Below are 23,551 nucleotides of genomic sequence, written 5' to 3'. Positions count from 1 at the left end.
ACTTCTGTAGATACTGTGGTTTGTCTCTCTGAAATAGAAACTCCATCAAAAATTGGAGTTTGTAGTCTCTTATGATTGTTGCGTGAGGAGCAGCTGGAAGGTCAAGTCATACATGAGGCTGTTACTGTAGAAGTCCCTCTCATTGTCTTACTAAGGTGTGAGTTTGTTGGGTTTTTTTTTCCCCTAAATCTGTACACTTTTGTGAAAGAAAATGGCCCTTTTCATGTTTTCCTGAAGAAGACAGGTAGTTATACAGGGAATTGCCTTTATTGTGGAGAACTGGTAATAAATACCATGTACTTCACATATTTTAAGACTTGGACTGTGTTCTCGGTCATACATCTTTGCTGCAATATGTGTCAAGAATACTGCTTACTTTTCTGAATTTGCTAATCTTCTCTTTTTTTTTTTTTTTTTTTTGAGATGGAGAAGGATCAGTTATGTACATGTTCAGGTTTAAGTTTCCATTCCCTATATATTATTATCAGACTGAGCAGTACTCTTATTATAGGTTTGTCAATAGGTATATGTACTTGTGTATGGGTGGTTTAATGGAGGAAATATCTAGTTCTGGTTCTTTGGAATAGCACTACACTCAGTGTTTGCAGAATGACTGCTTTTTAGCAGAGGAAGCTATTTTACATGGGAGGTATTAGGAAAACCACTGAGTGTGGATACTGTGTTAAGGAAATTGGAGGAGTGATGTGCGAAGATGGCTTTATGAATGCTGCCACTGGTACTTTTTTTGTATGTATGCTCCCTTTTTTTAATCCGGTCAGGCTTCTAATTCATGTTATTCAATTTGTTAGTAAACTGAAAACAAAAAGAATTAAAAATCCTAAAGTTTGGTTTTTTCAGCATTTTGCAGAAAATCCTTTCTTGGAATACCTGTTTTATCTTCCAGAAAAATAAATAAACTACTTAGCAGTTCCAGATAAGCAGAGACGGAGATAACAAATTTCCATGTGGATTTGATCTGGAACATGGTCACAGCTTGTGTGGCTTAAAACCAGATGTAGTTATGCTTCTGCCACCCTAAACCAAATTCTTCCTTCTCCTTCATTCTAAACCATATCTTGAATGTTTATTCATATGCCTGAAGAATAGGGAACAGAGCCGAGAATGAAAGAGAGTTAGGTAAAACAAAATGGAAAGGGAAGGAAATAGAAGGAGGTATTTTACTCCTTCTAACTGTCAGGATATGAACTAGGGAAAAGAGATACTAAAGAAACTGAATAGTCTTGCGGATACAATCAGCGTAATTTAAACTACTGTAGAGTAACTGGGAGTTAAATCAGCATGTACAGAAGAACGTTGAGTTGAATTCATTACCCATAATGAGAAATTTAAATTCCTTTCACCCAAATTAGTGTGTGGACAGTTGTTTACTGATAGATCTTTTTGTGTCCTTTTTAAGAAAAAAGTGTTAGCTTTTACTGAACGTGAGGAGAAGGGACTGAAATCTGAACATTGCTACCGAATAACATTGAAGAACAATAATCTGTAGTTAACAGTTTAGTTTTCTTTCCCCTCCTCTCCCAAACACTGTGTTAGCGTGATGTAGTTTTGATGAGATTAAGAGCATGAAGTGTGAACAGACAGTTTTCCCACCTAATTAGCAACCACATTTTCTAAGTGAGTGGTAGCCATCAGTGAAGCACCAGGGCTTCCCCACTTGGGAATGAGCAAGAGCTCAAGCTCAGCATTTCAGCATTTCCTTTCAGACAGCCTGGGCTTACTTTGCTTTGCTTTACAAACGGGGAGGAAGGTACAGGAAGCTGTGGGCAACTCCAGTGGGGAGTTCAGTGCTGTTAACTTGGGATTGTGCCAGTGATCAGACCTAAGGGGAACATGATGCGGAAACTGAGGCAACAAGGCTCCATCAGGGGTGTGAGGAAAGAGTGTATGAATGAGCAGCCTGCCACCAGCTCCGTTTTATCTCACTAGTGATGCTTGTTGGTTTCCAAAGGATCTCAAGTCTTTATATCCTTGGGGTTGAATAGAAGGGAAAATAAATGGATGAGGAAGAGACATCTTTTGGAGGCATTTACAGGCACAGCTAGCAGAAGCGTATTTCTGGTCTGGTCAGTCAGAGGGATGGTGTGGATGAATGAGTGTTCAAAATCAGGTTGGATTGGCTTTGAGCAAAATGATCTAGTGCACAATGTCCCTGTCCATGGCAGGGATTGGACTGGATGATCTTTGAGGGTTCCTTCCAACCCAGACTGACCCTTCTGTGATGTTGGGTGGCATGTCAAACAGGAGCTTCATAAGAAAGCTGAACGTGAGTGTGCTGAAATGTGTAGGAAGTAAAATATAGAAGTGAAAACGTCCAGCCAGGCTGTTTCAGGTTAACTGAGAGGTGTCAGTCAGATCACCTCATAATTCCTTTGGAATGTTTTTCTGAATATGGCTTCTCAGCATGCCAGATGCTGTATAATGTATGTGTAGTCATATACTATACTGTATACACAGCCATGCAGTCGGTGTATATATACACCATATGTGTATGAATACTCTCCATAAATATGATTTTGGGAAAAGTCTTGATACTTGGGAGTCAAAATGTTAACCAATTTTTAGTGGTTTATTTGTGTCTACTGTCATCATGTTTTGTTTATTTCTGTTTGCTTTGCAGTAGCATATTTAAATTATCTGGAGGGTATTGTTCTTCAGTTGTGGTCTTGTTTTGGCTTTACTCTTTCAAGCATCTCTTGGACTGACGTTTGACAATATTTGCATAAAATTGAAGCTTTACGTGTCCAAATCAGGAGAGAGAGGGAAGGATTTCATTGTGTATTTTGGCCTATCCCATAAAATGTATAGGAGGTGAATAACTTGACTTTGGGGATGTTTTGAATACAACATCAAATGAAGTAATGAGCGGGACCCTCTTATCTTCTTCTCTCCCATTCATGGAATAAGCCCCACCTAACACAAGTCTTCTCTTCCAGAAATGCTGGCAGTCAAATCTCATTTGGAGAATGATTTTGCAGCATTTTTTGATCATTTTGCATAGGAAGGCAAGGGGAATGACCTTGTGTTAGTAAATGTCATTCCCTTTTTTTTTAAGACTTGAGTAGTTACGCCAGTAATGATGTTCTGTGATGTGGAAGACTGATGGGCAAAGGGGTGAGAGCCTGGTTATGATTTTCTTTAGTTAAGTAGAACTAGGAAGGAGAAAGCCATCTATTTACACCATATATTACACCACCCCCTATTTTGAGGAATACAGAAGTGTGGAAGAAAACTGTCTTTGAGCCAACACAACTTCTTAATGATACTGTGTTGTTTTCCACGCTCTTTTGTTTTGTCTATTTGGATTGCAAGGTCTTTGCTGTATTAACTTTGGCCTGCTCTTTTCTGCCTATAAAAGTCAATTGTTCCTGGGCATTTTAAGTAAAAAGCTGGGTTTCCTGTGGATTTACATCCAAAGCTTGCGGTGCTCCCTCCTTCCTGTTTCCCTCCCTACATGGTATCCAGCTGCACTTTCACCTAAAAAATGCAAAGGTGCATCTCCTAATGATGCAGCTGGTATCTTTTCTCTTTGCTGCCTGGTGTTGCTAGTTAGTGTTTAGTGGTACAGGTGAATTCTCCAACGTGCTGTACAATTTTGTTACATAATTCCTGCACCTTCAAAACTGACTTCTGCTGGAATGGTGCACAACTGATGTGCTTGTGTAGCTTTGACAACGCTTACTGGATAATGTGATTTTCTTGAATAGTATGGAGGGAAATCAGTATGTTTTTAGAAAATAAGTAGAAATGTTAGAATCACCTGGAACCACAGCCTTTGCATAGGTTATTTGGGATCTTCTAGGGAAGCAGCAGCCTGCTGCATGCAATTAAGGATTAGCAACAGAGGATTTAAAGGACATTTGTTAAGGGTAGGACACTTAGTTTTTTTTTCCCGTAGAACAGGGAGAAAGCTGGTCCTATCTCATGCAAAGCAGTAAGAGCTTATATTCTAAAACCAACAGGCCTGAGGATGTGGGCAGTTGATGGAAAAACAACAAAAGTCCTTTTATTACTCTTTCCTTTCTGGAGGAGAAATTGAAAAGCTGCTTTAATTATTCTTACCCTGCATATTAAAATTAGAGTAGCCCGATGTAACTCTTCAGCAGTGCCTAAAATATTTTAAGATTTTTATGACTTGGAGTCACAAGTAGTACATTTTTTGCTGATGTGCAAAACTGGAATACATTTCTAAGGTGCCCTGCTAAAAAGCAAGGGCATTGAAAATGAGAGTTCAAGAAATAAAACTGGTCACAGAGAAGGAGTAGATGCAACTTTCAGAATTTAGACTACTGTCCTAGGATGTGAGCACTCTGCCCTCAAACTGAGGTCTCATCTGTCTCTTTATGGTAGACGGAGTTGAAGTCATTCCACCCTGGCTAGTGGGATGCTATCCAGAGCATAGATGTCTATAAAGTTGATGGACCCTCAGTAAATGAAGGACAAATGGGCTGTAGGGTTAAACATCTATACAAAAAGCTGAATTTACAATATTAGACTATAATAAACATAAATGTATAAATAGTACCTTGGATGGAGCTCTGAGAGTACTGTTTATAGCAGGTTAGTCGAGGAGAATGTTTAGCTCTCTCCATTAAATAAATAACCTCTATTAGTGGAAAGTGGGGGAAAAAAAACATCTGGGAAACCATGCCTGCCGTAATGTCCTCTCATACTCTTAGCCTCAGGTTCCTGATTTTGTTTTCAGGGCTCCCTAAACCACAGAGTCAAGAAAGATGATTCCTGGCAGGTTTTTGGAAAACACGTGGTAGTAGCAGCAATTCTCTCTGGAACCGAGCCTTTCTGCATGTGTACAGTGGTATTTTCTAGGATACGTCTGCCCAAAGTACCTTGTTTTTATGGGCAAGTGACAATAGAAGAGGTGATGGTTTGGTTTCTTGGAGCGATCCACAGGATTGTAATCTTACAGGATTTACTGGTAGGACTGCCTACCCTGCCACAGCTCAGCGTAGAGATGAAAGGCTGCTGTTTGTGCAGCTTGAAATGTCACCAAGAGATTGAAATGTTGGCTTTCCAGCAGTTAGTTCACCTTCCCTGCAGCTTTGTGCCCCCTGACTTCCCTCCTGTTTATGTCCTGCAGTCTTTATTTCTCCTCTTCTCCGGGAGTTATGTATTTACCAGTTGTTTAATGTAGCATGTATTTGGATAGGTAAGCCTGCTACTAAAAGTATTGATGGTTTCCTGAACAAGCAAGTAATCCAGTCGTATTTCTAGCTAACTGTTCTTTAATAGCCAGTTCTCTATCTGAATGAGTTATGATGGAAAATGGATTTGCTTGCATGAGCTTACTTGTTTGCACAACTTATTTTTTTTTTCCTCCTGCTTCTCCAAGTTAGCACTTTTATCTTTTTCCATTAATTAGAGCAGCTGGAAGAGCAGTAATAAACACACTTTCCTTTCCTTTGTGTTCACATCCTGAGCAGTGCAGAAATACCCTGTTGCATTCTCATAAGCATCTAAAATATTTGTGGAACTCTAGCTCAACGTTTTTCTAAAAATGATGTTTATCTAGATTTCCTTTAATTCCATAAATTTGGCCTGCATCCATAGAGGGAATTGGCACAAGTGTGCAGGGTAGCCACTATAGCCTTCCTGTGGTGGTGGGATTGAAAGGACAACAAAAATTGGAATAGAAGCAAACAGTTTTCCATCCGACTGGAGCAGTGGAAGACCTTGAGCAACCACCCTGACATGCATATGCTAGATGCTCTTTGTTATTGTCTAAAACACAGACATGAATAAATAATTCCCCGTTACTTCTTCAAGATATCAACAATAATTTCCTGTAGCACGGGTGACTTTCAGGGACTGCTCAGTCTGCGCAACCTAACTCCTTACTCTTTAAACGAAAATTAATAATCAAAAAAAAGCAGCTGCAGAAGTACAGCTTTGCATCCAGCACTGCTTAGCAAAGGGCGGTGCCTGGCTGTTCTCCCTCAGGACAGGGTTAGATGGGGAACATTATGATCCCTTCCCTTATCCTCTCTCTCTGTATAAAGGCCAAATAATAATAGTAGTACTAACATTGCTGTGCTGTAACTTCTGTGCGTATCCATCTCCTAGTCTCTGGCTGTACCAAATACTTGATCTGTGATTAATAGCATTCCTCACATAGAAACTTCTACAAATCTCAGCTTCATTGCTGATTTCTTTTTTATACTGATAAATAAGACATAACAAATCCAATGTGAACACTGGTTTATGGGTTTTTTTTCTGCTTCCCAGTATGTGTTTATTATTCATGAATGTATTGCAACATCCAAACATGTAATGAGTGACTCACAGAATGAGAAGAGGAAAAATATAGTTACAGCCTTTTAATGAGGATTCCTCAGCCAGCCACAAAGTGTCCCAGTTAAGAAACCACTGTTTGACTGTATCAAACCCACCCAGTCCTTGCTTTTATGTTTCTTCTGCGTGTATATGTGGCATAGTTTCACGTGGTATGTATTTCTGTTTACTTGCCTGATAGGTTTTTTCTGTTTTATATCAGGGATTACAATCTCCCGACATCAAAACCAAAACAAAACCCACAGAACGACATGTTTACAAATAGTTCTGGACTTTATTTTCTCTGTGTGTGTAAGAGAGGAAAAGAACGAAGGCTATATTTATCACTGCTGGTGTAGTAACGTTTCTAATAGCTTCAGGTTGAGCTTGTATTCTTAAAAATTATCCTTGCAAGGACTCCAGAGCAAGTAGAATCATCCTGTTAAAGCAGCAGAGCTCTGAAGGATTTAATGGCAGGGGATCTGAAACTTACCTTGTAGGATGATGTCTAGTGCTCGTCTACTTGAAAAATAAAGACAGACTTTCTTTCTGAGAAGAATTTATTATTCTTGGAAAATCTAACCTCTTCTTTCATACTTCTTTTTGAGTTTTAGCAGTATTTATTTCACTTCATACCCTCACCTTTGTGTCTTTCTTGCACACTAGCAGGAAACCAATGTTTGCTTAAAAGCTTTGTTTGGAGTGCAAATCCTTAGAAATAGATAGGCGACCCAATACTTCCCTTTCAAACTGGCTGTACACCCAGGTGATCATTTCCTTTGGAAAGCCAAGAATCCAGCGTATTCTTACTGCAGTCAGGATTGTATAGCCTTGTACAATATTAAAGTATATTTTTAAAGACTTTTCAGGGCTGGTACACATACTGTGAGAATTTGGGATTAAAACATTATTTTGCTATGCCCTTGCTGGTTCTCGTGGGATATCCAGTAATTATTATCATATAAAAATGAAGTAGTTTTATCTTTGTTTGCAACAAATACGTTGTAGTGAGGTATCTATACATAAACCAGCATTACTTTTACAGTTCATAGGTATACTTGGGCTTTAATTAGAACTAAGCTATCTTCTGCCTTCTTTCAGAAACTACTACTGTCTTTTCAAGCAGTAAAATCCAGCTAGACTCACCCATTTGTTAGTATAAAATAGATTTCTCTACCAGTTTACTTCCCATTAGTTGCCTTATTTGTTGTAAGGCCCATGCTGGAACAGGGCCCAGAGATGGTATTTAATGATATAAGGGTTATTGGCCTTTTTGGATCAGTTTAGTGACTCAAAATGAAGAACTGGGAAGTAGCAAATTATAAGTGAGTTGGGTTTCAGAATGCAGGAGCCTTAGCTGTCTATCTGAATGTGGTTAGTGATAGCATTAGGTGGGGCACGATGATTTCTCCTCTCTGTAACCTGAGAAAACCGGGTAATATTGCACGTATTTTACAAATATTTGCAGATTGTGATGATTTTGGGGGGCTCTAAAGCTCGCTGAGAGAAGTATGGGCTATGAATTTGTCCTGTTTTTAGTTTGATTTCTTTGTATGACTGCCTCAGAGCTGTGGGTTTAGAAATTTGACTTCTATCACACTTACTGGCAGGTGTATTTATAGGATGTTTAATTCACTTTCAGTGCACTTGCCAAAACAAACAGGCAAGTACCGTGCAGAGGGAGGATGCAGCACCTCTGTCCCTTCTCTCTCCCTGTAGCATCCCTGTCATAATGTGCCTGGAGGGTTTTTTTTTCAGCTATTGTGCAATCTTGTGAGTATTAGAGTGAAAATTTACCCTAGTGCTGGCCCAAGTCTAGTAGTTCATTACCACCCACAGAGGGAGGTCCTAAGTCCTTTCCTGGCAGCGCTTGTAACAGTCTTTCCAAGCTGATTCAAGAGCAACCAGTGCTCCCCACCCTCACAAGTCACCTTTCTGCCACAATACTGTATTTCATGGGAGCAGTGGCAGGTTTAACAGGTACTGCATGGACCAGAACCAGTGCAAGCAGAGGATGGGGAGAGAAAATTGCAGCTGGGGTTGGTAGAGAAGTGTCAGAGAGAAGCTGAAGCCTGCTGCTTCTGGCTGAAAATGAATCATAGATTATCCTGTGTTGGGGCTGTTTTTACTACCTGAGTTTTGCAGTTCTTTCCCTCTGAAGTTTGCCTGTCAGTAGAAAGTAGGATATAACCAGATTTTAAAGCATTCTCAGAAATACTGAGGAACATTACTTCCCAGCAGAGGCAAACTCCTAACAAATGGAGGAAGGAAGGAACTTAAAAGAATGAGGGAAAAGTGACTATATAAGTAGATTTTCCTAGAGGCTTGTCCTTTCTGAGATGTGACCTAGGAATACCTTAGAGGTGATTCGAGAAGAGCTTGTGCAAGGCTGTACAAGGTCAGGGGTTTGTAGCTCTGTGGGATATTGCTGTGCTGCTGGCAAAGGTGGCCACCTTGCCAAATCTGCCTTCCCTAGGAAACACTGGAGGCAAAGTTGGAAGCCTGAAATGGATCAGGTTAAAGGTGCCTGGTGCTCAGTTGTTAATACATTTTATTTTGAACATCTCTCTTGCCCCTTCTGCTCCCAGGGCATAATTTCTGGAGGCGTGGGTGTTTCCTGACCGCAGACTTGCGAAAGATTCTTGTGCATTTTGAAATAAGGCAGCTTTTATTACCTGAAGGATTCTGATAAAATGCAGGATGGCCAGGATACCGTCCCTCCCAGCCTTTGAAAAGAACAATGGCCTGTTCATATGTGCTTTGTTTACTACCACCGTTCTATAATTGAACTAAAGCTTAGAAGATCATCACAGTGAATAAGTAGACAGTTTTCTCTCAAATTCATTGTGCTGTACATTTAACCTGTACTCAGCATGCGCTAAAATATCACTGAACTGTATCTTTAAATTTGCAAATTAAGACTGATAGCTGCGTGGATTGCACTCCAGCCCTGAAGCCCTGGGTTCCACTTTTCTCTTTTAAGATGCTTTTTTACTGAAATCTTTGAAAATGAAAGAGGCTTGTAGATGGCAAACAATTGTCTTAAAAATATCAGATGTATGTGGTCTGAATTTGTGATTAAGTTGTTGAATAATGTCTTAATAACAATTGATCGATTCAACAACTGTTAAATAACAACTTAAGAATAAGAACTTTTCTATAGCTGATGTCCTGTAGCAGAGACTTCCTTTGGGGATAGGAGTAATTAACCTTATAATCTCCCGATGCAATTTCTTGAATGTGTAAATATGTACAGCATTATGCATTTGGCAGTGTTTGAAACCCACAATAGTTTCAGTCTATGTTTTATGTGGTACCTACTACAGAGGCAGAGGCACCAGTCCACAAATTCAAAGTACTGGGACATTAATGCAATGCTACTTTAATAGTGACTTAATTGAAACCTTTACTCTGTAAGTCATAAAGAACTTGCTGCTGGTTCTCTTCAGATCTTCCGCTAAAGCAGGCTGCAAAATCATATGATAAAATACATCTAATAAAATCGTACCTGGATAACTGCTCTTTAAACAATAAACTATGAGCCAATTTTGCCTTTGAGTGCCTTGCAGGTATCAGAGGGACTGAATTACTTGGATGTAACCCGAAAATTTTCTTCTCTATTATTAAACATAACCAGTGGTTGAAAATATTAATACCTGTAGAACAATGAGTTTTGCTTAGTGATCCACTTGTGGGATTACTGTTTAATTATTACTGGGAGGGGGGTAATGACAGCTACACTTAATCATATTTGGAATTATTTCAATATGTTTGCTTAGAAGTAGCTTCAGGTTTTTACTTGCTTTCTCTGCTGCTTTCTTTCTTCCCCTGCCTCCCAGCTCCTTGTCCAGCAGTTACTCGTTGTTTGCTTGGCCTTGGGTTTTCGGGCCGTGCCTTCCCTTATGGCTCGCGTGCTGCTTCAGACTCTGCCCGTGTGGATATCAGTGGAAAATGAATGCAGATGCCAGCCTGCAAACAGGGTGTGTGCCTATCCTTCCCACTTAAACGAAGCAGGAACGATTCTGTCCTCGGCATCCATACCACGTTTGTAGAGTGAGTTTCTTTCAGGCCTTCTGGGGGGCTGGATGAGTCTGCAGAGTCTGCACGAATGGCTGTATTGCCTCCATCTGCACACTGGGCAGCTTTCAGTTTCTTGGCAGGCACAGGAATTTGTTTGAAGAACGTAAGGAGCATATTGGGGTGGTTGGGAGCCCTGGCTGTGGAGGGAGGTGTGTGTCCGTGCTTCACCAAACGCCTCAGTTTCCCTTTTTTCTGGGGTTCACGTTTAGCATGAGCAAAATGGCATTGGTAGGAAACACCTGATGTTCCCCAGAAAGGTGTTTATGTAATTATTGCTGCTGAAGAGGCGCGGGTGGGATGATAGAATCATAAGAGTGGCTTGGGTTGGAAAGGACCTTGAAGTCCATCCAGTTCCAAGCCCCTTGCCACGTGCAGGGACACCTCCCACTAGATCAGGCTGCTCGAAGCCTTATCCCACCTGACCTTGAACACCTCCAGGGATGGAACATCTGTGCCAGCGCCTCACCCCCCTCAGCGTGAAGAATTTCTTCCTAATGTCTAATCTAAATCTTCCAATTTAAAGCCACCCCCTCATCCTATCACTCCGCGCCCTCGTAAAAAGCCCGTTCCCGGCTTTCTTGCAGCCCCTTCAGGTACTGGAAGGTCGCTGTAAGGTGTCCCCGGAGCCTTCTGTTCTCGAGGCTGAACAACCCCGACTCTCAGCCTGTCCTCACGGCAGAGGTGCCCCGGCCCTCGGGTCACCCTCGCGGCCGGGCTGCGGGGAGGGAGCCGTCGCCCCTTGGGCGCAGCCCGGGGAGCGGGGCCGCCGCCACCTGCGGGCTGGGGCCGGCGGAGCGGGGCCGCCGCCCGGGGCGTGTCGCGCCGTGCCGCCCGTCCCCGCGGTGAGTCACGGGCCGGGGCCGGGGCACCGCTTCCCCCCCTCGGCGGGAGCCATTTTGGCTGCACGGAGCCGCGGGGCGGCCGGCGAGGCGGTAGGTGCTCCCCGGGGAGGGGGACGTGGCGTCCCTGGCTGCCCCGAGGGGCGCCCGCGGCGGGAGCGGCTTCGCTCGGCCGTCGGGCGGGCGCCGCGGGGAAGGGAGCTCCCGGTGAGGCGCGGCGCCGGGCGCGCCTGGCAGAGGGAGAAACGAACCGAGCCGCCGGTGGCACTGGCGTTTCGGGGCAGGAGCGCCTGTCGCTGAGCCTTCGCCGCAGGCGCTGGGCGCTGCCAAGGCTTACAGCTCGGTTTTTTGCTGCGTTTTCTGTCGCCCTCGAAGCGGTGTCGGGCAGGGCGTTGAGCTGGCCGCCGCTCGGCTGACGGGACGGCAGAGGAGTTGTATTTATTCTGAAGCTACCTTTGCCTGGACCCGACCGGCGTGGAGCAGGGTCCGGCCCGAAGCAACTCGGGCAAAGTGTTGGTTATCAGCACAGGGGCTTTGCGCACCTTTGCTCCGCGCCGGGGTCCGCCCGCTGCGCTCCCGAGAGCCTTTAAAATGGCAGGTTTGTCATTTCGAAGATGTACCTCTACGCCTGTGACCTTCGGTTGCAGTTCTCTTTCTGCTGGAACGGTCTCATTCAGCGATGGCCGCTGCGGTGTTGTTTTAAAATAGTGGGTTTTAAATCGGTTTGTGCAGAAAAAAACGGACAGATAACTTGTCTTTTCCTGGAAACAGTGAAGAAGCTGTACTAACGGGGATGGTGGTACATGGCAGAGGAACAGACCAATTAGAAAATGGGCTTAGTGGTAGTTGTAATGGGAGAAGAAAATCCTGGAGGTAATTGCAGTGTGTCAAATTGCTTTTTAAACTTTGAGTGGATGAAAACCACCCTGTTTCTCCTAATTATGGACTCCTGAGTTCTAGCATGGTATTTTGAAAAAGAAATAAATGTTTCCACCTTGTTTATAGTTGAACAGAAGTCAGGCTAATAGCTTTAGAAGTTTTGTCTATGACTTTGAACCCTGTATTTCAGTCTTCTAGTTGAGAAATAAAGTTCAGTATCTGCTTACTGAAAATTAAATAACAAGGAGCTCAAACTGTTGCACACAGGAGGATACCATTTAATTTACTGTATAGAGCTTATATCTCAGCAGTGTAATGGAGTCTTGCTTAATACTGGTTCGGTTTCAGGGGAGAGAGAGATAGAGGCAACCATTAAGTAAATGGTCATGTTTTGGGTGAGGCTGTCTCTTGTCTTCAGCCTCTCCAGTGTTTGCTCAAATCTTCTGCATCTTACAGTATGGTGTGCTTTTACCACCTTTTGATTTTGCCTTTTTTTCTTGCTAAAAGAAGTACTTTTTGCGAGGGTTTGGGAGAATTATTTGGTGCACTTTATGTTGACAAATTCTCAGGTGAAATGATGAAAATGCAGAGGAAGACACTTAGAAGTTTTTTACTGAAAAATTCTTTAAGGTATTTGCATCTTCCTTTTTTTTCATCATGAGTTTTAATTCAAGATCTTACGGTTGAGGCAACAACGGTCTGCTGTGCTTGCAGCTGGCAGAGCAAAAGCCTCTTTCTCCTTACCTCTTTCCTCCCTTACTGCTGTTCTGGACCCTGTTGAGACATCCAGCCTTCAAAGCTTGAGTTATCCTAAGCCAGTTCCCAAACTGCAGCTCTTTATCTAGTGTAGAAGCTGTTTTGTGGGCTAAAGGGTAAGTAGCTGCTGCTGCTTTCTCTTGAGCAGGGCTTTGCAGAGGAGCGGTTGCTCTTGAAGGCAAAGCTGCCATGTTCAGGGTCCCATGCTGCTACCCAAAGATTGTCCTAAGGCTACAGAAGTATCAGAGTTGCAGTGGTAGAGCTAGAAAAAGAGTGATCTGAAATTCCTCTAAGCCTTGCAGAGGACAGCTTGGACAGATCTTCTAGAAGGCACCATAGGTGGATTAGAAGGGACAGGGAAATGGTGCTAGTTTTTGCTGATTTTTATAGATGAAGCCTGCGTTTGTCTCAAAAATCCCAGAACCTTTTCTTCCTCGCCTGCCCCCAGGCTGGGATCTTTCAGTTTAGATTGAGTTTGTGGTTGTTGAGAGATGAGCCATGGAAATGGTATCATTAGATGCCACTTAGCTTGAACATTATTTCCAGACCCGTGCTTGTACAGAAGGGCCTGTTTTCTAATGTGCTGTTGAATCCATTGAATATTAGAATTGCCATGTCCGTGATCTTGGCGCTCAAATAAGGGGAAAAAACCCCAAAAATAAAAAAAAAACCAAAAAGAGACTTAACGTCCAGGTTTGAAGAATGTTGTTGGCCTGGTACAGCCTGATGTTTCAGTATTGCTGCAAACTCAGACTTCAGTGGTGTGTATTGCTGCTCTTTGGATGCCTCTGTGTATTAAAAAAAAAGTTACACGAGGTATATATGTGTACCCTTTTCTTTCTTTTCAGCACAGTTATATTCAAAGGAGGGGACTTTCAGAGGTGCTGTGTTAGGTGAGCTGGTAGAGAACTGTAAGAAAAATGCAGCATTTCCCTCTTTATCAGAGGAGAAGCTTTGATCTCCAAACCAGCATTCACTTCGTGCAGGCGTTAGCAGAAGTTTCTTAGCCTTTGCTGGCAGATTTTATTGTTTTCACTGACAGTTTTGGTAACTTGCTGGAGTTTTGTTGGGTGTGTGGGGACCAGCAAGGACTTCCCCTGCTGGAGTGATTCAGCACAGGAGTGGCAGGAGGTGGAGTTCAGATTTCCAGCCTTGGTTACGATCTGCTCCTTAAGCGCTGAGACTTCGCTACCATATGCCAGTGATTTCCTGTGCTTATCCTTGTAATGCCACTGATGTGCTTTAGAGATGATTTGCTTTCTTGAATCTTACTTAAATGTTGCTTTCTTAAATCTTACTTAAATGTTCCTTCACAGATAAAGTAGTTGACAGAGACTGTGCGTACTGAAATTTGAAGTCATCTGCTTATCAAAAGTCTGCAGCAGCCATGTGAAGGGCCCTAGACATTCTCACTGTCCTGACCTGACGGGAGCTGATCTGTGTAGAGGTAAAAATGATTTATTCTTCAATATGGACCTGTCCTGCGGCAAAGCTTCCCACTGTGTCAGCCTTTGTGCTAAAAGGATCCCATTAGATAGGGACCGAATTTTATGCATTCTTACCTTGATGTGCTTTAGGCGCTAACTACCTACCAGCTTATCTTTAGGGGTGAATCAGATGGGTAGAGCTCAGGTAATTTTTTTTTTTTTGTCCTTAAAGAGATCAGTTGTCTTGGGTCAAGTGTGACTTTGTACTTAGGTTCAAGTTCGAATGTGAAAAGCAGCCATTGTGTTAGCCTGGAAAGAACCACCAATTCTCAGACTTAGATGTGGAAATTATTTCTTTCTGTATTGAGGGAAAAATATTGCAGTTAAGATAATTTGTAGGGAATAGGAATACTAAATGCATATGTTAGAAACTGTGGGAAAGGGTTGATTTTAGATAGATTGAATGTCACTGCTTCTATAATTAGATATTTTAGTCTATTTCTAGAACACCCTATATTTAACTCAACATCAACATTTCTGTGTGAATGTACCAAATGTATTTTTTATTTTGAAGAGAATGTTTAGCGCTTTTTGAATGGTTACTGTTGGTGTGCTAATGGTCTCGTCACTTCATTTGTGAGCTCCTTCTGCATTTGCCTCACTTACCTTCTTGCATGGTAGTGGTTTGACTTCTTAAGTGGGCTCAGTAAATACGTCATCCCACACGAGACAGGGTTTCAGAGTTGAGAGAAAGAGGTGAGTGAGCTTGGTTATTGTTAATATAGTGTGGCTGCATATAGTATTTTGTTGTGCTGTATGTTCCTCTCAAACTGCTTGAGTTTTTCATGGGGTCTTTTCACACTTAATAAAGCTGACAGGTTAGGAGAAAGCTACCTTGCTTTTATGATCTTTGTATCAAGTCATTTCTGCTGTTCTTTAGTTCCCAGCAATCTTGGTGTTTATTCAGTTTTATATTGCAGCTAGGGAAAGAAGCAGCAAAATGTGATTGTGAAACTATGTTTACAACATGTGATAACCAGGGCTGACTGCTGTCAGAAAATTAATGTTTAACTTGCTCTTCCAACAAGACTCAATTTCAAGTTAAAAGCAAGTTGGCAAAGGGTACTGTTAGTTTTTTTACTTTTTCTGTGTGCTTATTGTGTTGCACGGGATAATTTTGGAGCTAACAAGAGTAGGTTCCCAAGGATGTGATGATGTGGTTTGTTTTCAGTGGAGGCTGTCTCTTTTTGACCAGAAGACAACCCTCTTAGGAAGAGCTTTCAGGAAAACTATATCTTGATGAAACCAGGGCTTGCACGTTTTCTACTGAAGGCAGAATTTGGCCTGCCGTTGTCCTCGGAATAGGTGGTTACGTTATCCACTCCTGTTCTCTTGGTTTGTTTGCTGTTTTTTGCTGTTGTTTCTATCCCTCTCTCCAGAACCTCTGTAAATTATTTGCTTTCTGGAGCTATTAAAACTTGATCACTGCACCTGTAAATTAAGCATGCTATTAGCTGTCAAGAAGATAATTGTGAAGCTTACATGTGTGGAGTGCTAAGGATGGCAAACCAGCACAAGTTGCAAGAATTTTCTTCCCTGTCTGCTGGTGCTACCAAACCGCCCTGTTGAGAGCTCTGTGAGCCCATCAAGGTGCTTCAGGTGCCCTTGGTGGGTGGTGTGTGCTACCCAGAGGCTGCCATCCTGTTGGTTGGTTGTTCTTTTTTTCAAAAACCCCCAAATTTTGTTTATTTCAAGAGAGGAAAAAAAAAAGGAACTGTAGACAGGAAGTGTCTGTTTTGGGGTTTTTTTTTTGTCTTTACGAAGGTGATTTAGACATGTGAAGGAAAATGAAACTTTCTGTGTAGAGAAACAATCTCAATTTTACTAGAGGTGGCCTGTCGTATTTTAGAAAATACAGGCCTTTTTCTGTTCAAAAAAGTGTATTCCTTTTGTTATAGTGTCAGCTCGAAGAAACAAGTGGCTTTTGAAGCGACTACTTTAAATAAAATTATAATTTCTCTGATGGGGCTGTAATACAGAAAGCCATTAATTTAGACCAATTAAAAATGGGCTGCAGATGGATTTCTTGAGAAGAAAACCCAGAAGAAAGTTACTGTTGGTAGAATATTTTCCTAAATGTGCGCTTCTGAAAGGCTTATGTCTAATTATGAATGCTTGATGTAGTACAGCATTCTACCATTTGTTTTCACAAAAACCTGATTGTATTTTTCATATGGTCCTTCAGATGAGCTGTATTAAATGTTTCAGAGGTAATGGTCCAGAAACAGTAAGAACTGTCAGAAAACTTTTGCCAACTACAAGATAAGGGCTTGGTCTTGCAGATGTTTTGTCTAAAAATAATAGCGATATTTGCACAAGAAGTTTGATGCTTTTATAGCCATGTAGTTAGAAAGGGTATTTTGTGTATCTTGTGCTTAGATTCTGATGTATATAATGTTTAAAGTTTCTTTTATGAGTGCCTTGCGTTTAGGTGCATTGAGGAAACATTTTGTTAATTTGTACTGCCAGGCTTGGTAAACATGAGAGCTGTGATAGCATTTTATTGATGTATCGTGATTCAAAATTATTCATGATTCATTTGAGGGGGTAGATGGTAGCAGTTGTTAGTTGCGAATAGCTGGCTGTGTACAACAGCCACTGCCCTGAGAGGAGATCCAGAACCACTGATCCATACCTACTGCAGGGATGGGAAATTTTATGAGGTAAAATCAGGAAAAACAGTGACTGTGTGGGCAAACCAGCTTAAGTTCTGACAGAGGCTGCTTTGGAAGAACCTGTTGTTACTCTGTCTGTTGTGAACAAGCCTGGTGTTTGCTAACTAGATGGGAGAATGATGCTACTGCCTCGATGCCATCTCCAGCAGTGCTGTACGCTGTGTGCTTTCCCGGCTTATGTGCACGCTGAAGGTGCTTCAGCCTCACCCAAGCTGCTGGTTTTCACTTCTGAGTGAAGGCTCTGCACATAACAACCCCAGTCACTTGCTGGCACATCCTGTTGAAACCACGTAGCAGTGGTTTCCCTGAATACGCCCTGAAGCATAGAAGAGAAGTTTGGATGGAGCAAGTTTTGCCTGGGAAATGAACTGTCTTGGAGGTGATGGGTTGTAAGTCCTTAAACGGCGCATTTAGCTTCTCCCCAGGCCTTTTGTATGCCCTTAGGTTCTTGACTCAACAGCAGGATGCTCTAGCTGAGCTAAAGTTGCAATTTAAACTTTAGATGTGCAGTTTTGTGAGAATACAGGCTTGGAACAGTCTAATTTGATTTAAAATGTACCCTTAGTGAAACAAAGTGGGCATGATTGTTCCTAAATGTTTCCATGGCAGGAGTACTCATCCAGCTGCCTCAGCGCTGCTTGAGGGACACCACCCTCATTTTTCCTAACTGACAGCATAGTTTTTTCCTAGTGTTTTATTGCCCTCCCCTCCCATCTGCAGTCCGAACAGTTAGTGTGAGCAACCTCTTATCTGGTTCTGGTTCTATAAGATGGGCCGAGTTGGCAAGTCAGGTGTCCACGCCATGGGAAACTGCTGGGTTGGTTGACTGAACCAGGTAAGGAATTGATTTTGGAGTGCTGGAGCTGGGGAGTTTGTAAGAGCTGGGGTTGAGAAGCGGAGGGGAGGATGAAGCAGGACAGTTGTCCTTGGAAGAGGCCCGTTATCCATGGGCACAGCTTCAACAAAGTGATAATTAGGATGGTTACACATTACATTTAAACTCTTAAAAACTGGTTTCCAGGTGAGTTGCCTGAACACTACGGATAGAGCCTTCTGCTTGAGAGAAAGACCGTGTTAACTAATAAATTAGATTTTGCCAAATATTACGTAGAGCTGTAAGTCTCGATTGTCTAAAATGGGAGGGAAAAGTTTTTTCTCCTTGGTTAAGGAACATGTGCAAATAAAAGCTTTTGATGGAGGGAAAAGCTTAAGCTTTTTTGTTCTTTTTTCCTTCTGGGAGAAGAGGAGGAAGGAAGTGCAGGGATGAGAACTGCACTGCCATGGCTTTCTAAAAGAATGCTGCTACCTTCTTGCATTGTTAAAAATATTCTAGTTATTCCTGTCTGCTAAATCAAGTTATTGAAACAAAATGATGACCTTTGCTCTGAGCCCAAAACAATACAGGAGGAAAGCTGGTGTTTGGGAAGATAAATCCCCTAGAAAATGTTGAGATAGGGCCGAAGCTCTAAGGATGCCATGTTCTTGCTGAGACTGAAAATGTAAGAAAGAGGAAGAATTTTAAAAGTTGATTATGGTTAGTTGCCAAGAGCCATGCCGTGATAAATTATTAACTCATTGCACTGTACTGCCTTGTAGTGCAAACAGAATAGCTGGTTATTGTGCTCTGCTTGGTAAGTCAACACTGTAAAAAATTCCTTGGTTATCTGGAAAATGGCGTCTTTGTGGTGTTTGTTAAAGGGACACTGTAGGACTAAAAATCATGTTGCCCTCTGTTGAAGCTGGTTAAAACCAATAGAAATCCGTGAAAGCGGTTTCTTTCTTGCTGTCCCAGGAGCCTGGTCAGTGGGTGTCAATGGGCTCTGTTTCACTTTTGCTCGTATCACTCTGTGGCACGTCGGTGAGGTGTGAGCCCTCCTACCTGCCCCGAGTACACACGGGTAGCAAGGCAGGTTGGGCTGCTAGTTGCAGAGACATGAGACAAGTTGACTCATAGCTGTTCTGCAGGAAAAGCAGTTTTGTGGAAACCACTCCTCCCCTGCTAGCGCTAACCGAGTCAGAGGAAGAAACACAGGGGCTGGCTGTTCCGAGCATGTGGGTTCCTTCCAGTGCCACGCAGCAGAAGCTTTGAGGAATACATTTTAATTTTGTAGGATCTGAGAGATCCTGATTTTTGTTTTGCTTTTATAAATATAATCAGCGCAATATTTACTTTTCCATTTGTTTCTTAAAATATACAGAGCTTGAAAACTTAGACGATCTTAACGTGTCTCTTTGTAATTTATAAAGGAATACCCCACCCTTATTCTAAGCCCAGGCTTGTGTTACATTATTTTTTTGGCTAATTTAATAGTGTATAATCAATTGAACAGAGATTATTGTGCTTGTAAATATACCTTTTTTAATGTCACGCTTAGAGCTAGTACAGTATTAATACACCGTGAAAACAGATACATATAAGAATTTAAAAATGTTTGCTGTAATAAAATCTGTAGTTCATTAGCAGGACAGAGATGAACTTTCAGGGTTAAAAAGAATATCCAGCTTGAGAGTAAACTGTTTCTGGATCAGCGTCAGCATCTGCCACCCCAGTTTTCTTAGGAAAACATTGAATCCTGCCAGTACATGTTGCAAGATATGACCAGCGTGACTTACAAACTTAAAAGCAAATCTACAGAATGCTGTTGGCTACGTTGTGTTGCTGGAATTTGAGATGGAAAATACTTTTTTTTCCAGTTCTCTTCTAAGTCCTTTTGCGAATGCAGCAAAATTTAGTAAGGTTCAGATCATGCTGCAAGGCTTTTTTTGCTCAGGAAGTCTTTTGAGCGAACATTATTTGTTAAATTTGTTGGCTGCTTTGGGGATTACTGCAGTATTTCTCAAGGATGGGACTTGTGTCTTAAGTGGACCTCAGAAATGCTGCTGGAGCGAGCTTCTGCTACAATTTCTTCCACTGGCTTTCTGTTAGTGTCTGATGGGTCCTGGTTTAGGACTTTCACTCCAGCTTTCAAGGCATGAAGGGGTCAAGTGCCCAGTGATGTGGAGGGACGTAGTCTTGTCATCTGAAGCACTGGACAGCTGTGGTTCTCGAGGATAACCAGATGGTGACAGCTCGGATGAGAGCACGTGAAAGCTGGGGACAAAGTGTGCTCTGTTGGAGGAACCTAGCTACAGAACGGATTTCTGGATAGAAATGGAGAGAATTTGGAGCCTGGTCATTTTCAGGGAATTGCAAACCACTCACTTTGAGATGGTCATTCCACCAACGGTGCTGGTCACCACATGAGGGCATTTTTGTTCCTAGCTGATCTGGGGTGGGGATGGAGAGCACCTGAGGAGGGAGAGCCTTGGTTCCGTGAAGGGTAAAATGTGCCAGAAACTGCATGGAATCCATTGAAATTTTTACTGCTTTTAAGTTCATGCAGAAAATGCTCCTAGACCATAGCAATAGATGATAGCGTTAATTTTACTGGTCGATATATTTCCCAGCTTGATTACAAGAGTGATGAGCCTTCTGTGGCTTTAGCTGACAGCCCTCTAGATAGAGCTTGAGCCTGTTTTTCCTCAGTTTTATACCACTGGTTGGCCATTGGTGGAGGAAGGGTACGGGGCCGTCTTAATAATTTCTCATCCTGTGTGGAAGTATAGATTTTACGCTGGCTAAGGAGGAGATGTTTTCTGACAAGTGGCATTATGGGGTCATCTAAGACTGAGCAGAAGACTACTTAGAAGGGGGCTGAGTATAGCACGTTACTTCACATACAGGTACTGTAGAAATCACAGCTGTGCTGGAGTTTCTTCTTTTCACTGAATTTTTGCCTTGTCTAGCTGTTTGTTGTTTGCTTGTTTAAGCTATATTAATTCTTGCACTTATCCTATTGGTACTGTTTCTGCAGCACTTCAGTTCTGTGGTAGACAAAACAGGTCTTACTCTAGACCTGTTTAGAGTTAGAAATTAGAGTCAGTTTTAGAGTTAGAAAAGCCCCACAGATCATGTAAGCTGTTCTCTTTTCTAGGGCAGGGTGGTCCCATTAAGTAGGGGTGCTGGTGCCGTATTTGGCAATGTGGTTTCTGCCACTGGTTGTGGTTCGTTTCTGAAGATTTCTACTTGTTTGATTCTTCATCTGTTAAGTAGCTTGGTTTCTTGGTGGTGTACAAGCCTGTTCAAGGAAGACCAGACTCTAAAATCTCTAGAGCTGGTTTGCGTGCTGTCCTGGGCCATGCTGGATGAGAACATGCCACCAGCATTTTATGCTCTGCTTTGATGGCCTTCTGGGACCACGTTTCAGTACACTTGACCTGATGACATTTTAACCATCCAGCTGGCTGGGTTTCTGTTAAACTTTTTCTTTTTTAAAAAAGGGTGTCACGGAGTTTCTCCTCCTTGTGGGAGGCTGTGGCCCTTGCAGGGGGACAGGCGCGCTCAGTGACAATCGTGTGGTGGGGAGACGTGGCTGCGCAGGCAGGAAACACTCCTCACTGGGTCTGGGTATCTTAGTCTGTGCTTCCTGTCAGTTAAACCACGAGCGGGGGAGCAGATGCACTGAGAGATGATGACTCCCCTGTCTGCCCTGCGCAGCCTTTGTGTAACAAACTGTCTTCTCAAGAGCATACTTGTGCCTGTATACTATTGACTTTGTTATCCATCAGAGACCCTCGTTTAGATACCTAAGAATTTAAGAATTCAGAATTTAATAAATTCAACATAAAGCAGTACTTGAACAAGTGTGAAATGTAAAAGAACAACCATGGGACGTAGCCTAACGTGTTGAGAGCTAAGGTCCAGTGTTTCTTTTTCTACTGCTCCCAGTGCAGGAGTTTTTAAATGCAGATTGGGCGTGAAATCATGCAATTTCATTACTACCTTTCTAGGCAGAGAATTGCCTTGTTACTTGGCCCATTGAGTTTTTATTGTAAGATCCTGTAGTCTTTGGAGGGATTTTTTAATACTATTTTTATTTTTTTATCTTAACCCACTTGTGGATCTGTGTTTCTGAGGCAGCTTTGCCTTTCAGTTAGACAACTTGCTAAAAGTGCAAAGAAAAAGCGCATTCAACTTCTAGAATTGAAAGATGTAATGGTTTTTAAGTAGGTCTTGTGATTTCTGAAGACGTGTGTTGTTACGTTATAGTTAGTTTATTGAAGTTAAACTCTAGTATGATCTTCCCCAGCATCGGATTTCAGAGAACTAAGTACTCTGCACGTAGAAATTACGCTAGAACTGAAACTGTGTGGACTAATTTCAGCCTTTTTGCTTGATTTGGTGCCCTTTTCTTTATCACGTGACAGCATAACTCCGAGGATATTGTTTTTTTCCCCTTAAACTGTTAATTTGTTGACTAGCCAGCACTGAGTAAAGACATCTTTGCAATGTGATAAAATGTTTCTGTACTACACACTCTTTAAAATAGGGGCTTTTGGCCCACAAGGCATATCCTCTGGGTTGGGTAGAGTACAAGGGTTGTAGGGACAGTGAAACTGGATGGGTAAGGAGTTGTGTGTGGTGGTGGGGGGTGTGTGTGTGGTGGTGTTTTTTCTCCTGTCTTTTCTTGGCTTGTGAAGCACTGTGCACTGTACCCTGCCTGAGAGTTGGGGAGGAGATGGTTCTGTGCTTGGCAGAAGAGCTGCTGCATTTCTAACACAGCTGCTCTGGAAGCCTTTCATAACAGGAGAATGCTTCTGCCGGCCTTTTTTCCTTTCAGTTTTGAGCATTGCTAGTGCTGTCTTATTGGAGAGAGGAAAGGTACAAATGTGGCAAACCCTCTGGGTTCAATACATAGTAAAACCTCCACGAAATCTGCTTGAAGTCTGTGGTATCTTGAAAAAAGTTGTAGTATTTTTTTACTCACCCACCCATGTTTGTGATATTAATTTCTGGTATCTGTGATCACAGCAAACCACTGAGACTTCACAGAAGTAGATGAAATGTTAGGCAACAGAAAAGAAGAAAAAGAGGCTGGAGGATAAATGAAGGGGGATGGATTAGAAACTGTGGAAAGCAACCTCTCCCTGCTTTACCTTGTTCATGATGCTGGTTAGTCTTCCACTTTAACCTCAGCTTTCACTTGGGTTTTTTGCCTTGTTTTTTGAATATTGTGCTGGGAGCGGAGAAGATAGGGTAGGAGTGCTAGATGACTGTCTTTTATCTCCAGTTCATTTCTATAATAGTTGGCAATTTTTCATCACAGAACCAATGTCTGCTGAGGAGCTTCTTGTGTGACGAGGCGGTTATGCTGTGAGAATGGCTGGGGCACTTGTTTCAGCTGCGCTGTATGCTTATTTTCTCAGAGACTTAATTGGAAGTGGTCAGAGGGATGGAACACCTCTACTGTGAAGAAAGGCTCGGAGAGCTGGGGTTTTTCAGCTTGGAGAGGAGAAGGCTCTGGGGAGGCCTTATTTTGGCCTTTTGATATATAGAATTGGCTCATAAGAAAGGTAAAGTCATTTTACCAAGGCTTGTACTAATAGGGAAAGGGACCATGCATTTAAACTGCAAAAGAGTAGATTTAGATCAGACATAAGGAAGACTATGAGCGTGGTGACACACTGGCGCAGGTTGCCCAGAGAAGTT

At 42.3% G+C, this 23,551-nt stretch overlaps 1 protein-coding gene across 4 annotated transcripts in view; it reads left to right on the top strand.

Moving 5' to 3' along the window:
- Positions 1-23,551, top strand: part of ELF1 (E74 like ETS transcription factor 1) — an 86,291-nt gene that overhangs the window by 8,143 nt on the left and 54,597 nt on the right. The window contains exon 1 of one of the 4 annotated variants that reach the window (XM_069880810.1): positions 11,180-11,318. The exons of 2 other annotated variants lie outside the window; for them this stretch is intronic. The gene's annotated coding sequence lies outside the window, so the exon portion shown is untranslated. Of the gene's footprint in view, positions 1-11,179; positions 11,319-14,176; positions 14,308-23,551 lie in introns of those variants that run through there. One more of the 4 variants, XM_069880820.1, reaches the window with a different exon arrangement.

This window comes from Phaenicophaeus curvirostris, chromosome 1, assembly GCF_032191515.1.
Source record: "Phaenicophaeus curvirostris isolate KB17595 chromosome 1, BPBGC_Pcur_1.0, whole genome shotgun sequence".
NCBI classification, from domain to species: domain Eukaryota; kingdom Metazoa; phylum Chordata; class Aves; order Cuculiformes; family Cuculidae; genus Phaenicophaeus; species Phaenicophaeus curvirostris.
Note: the sequence above shows the minus strand (reverse complement) of the source record. Positions and strands in the feature narration are given on the sequence as shown.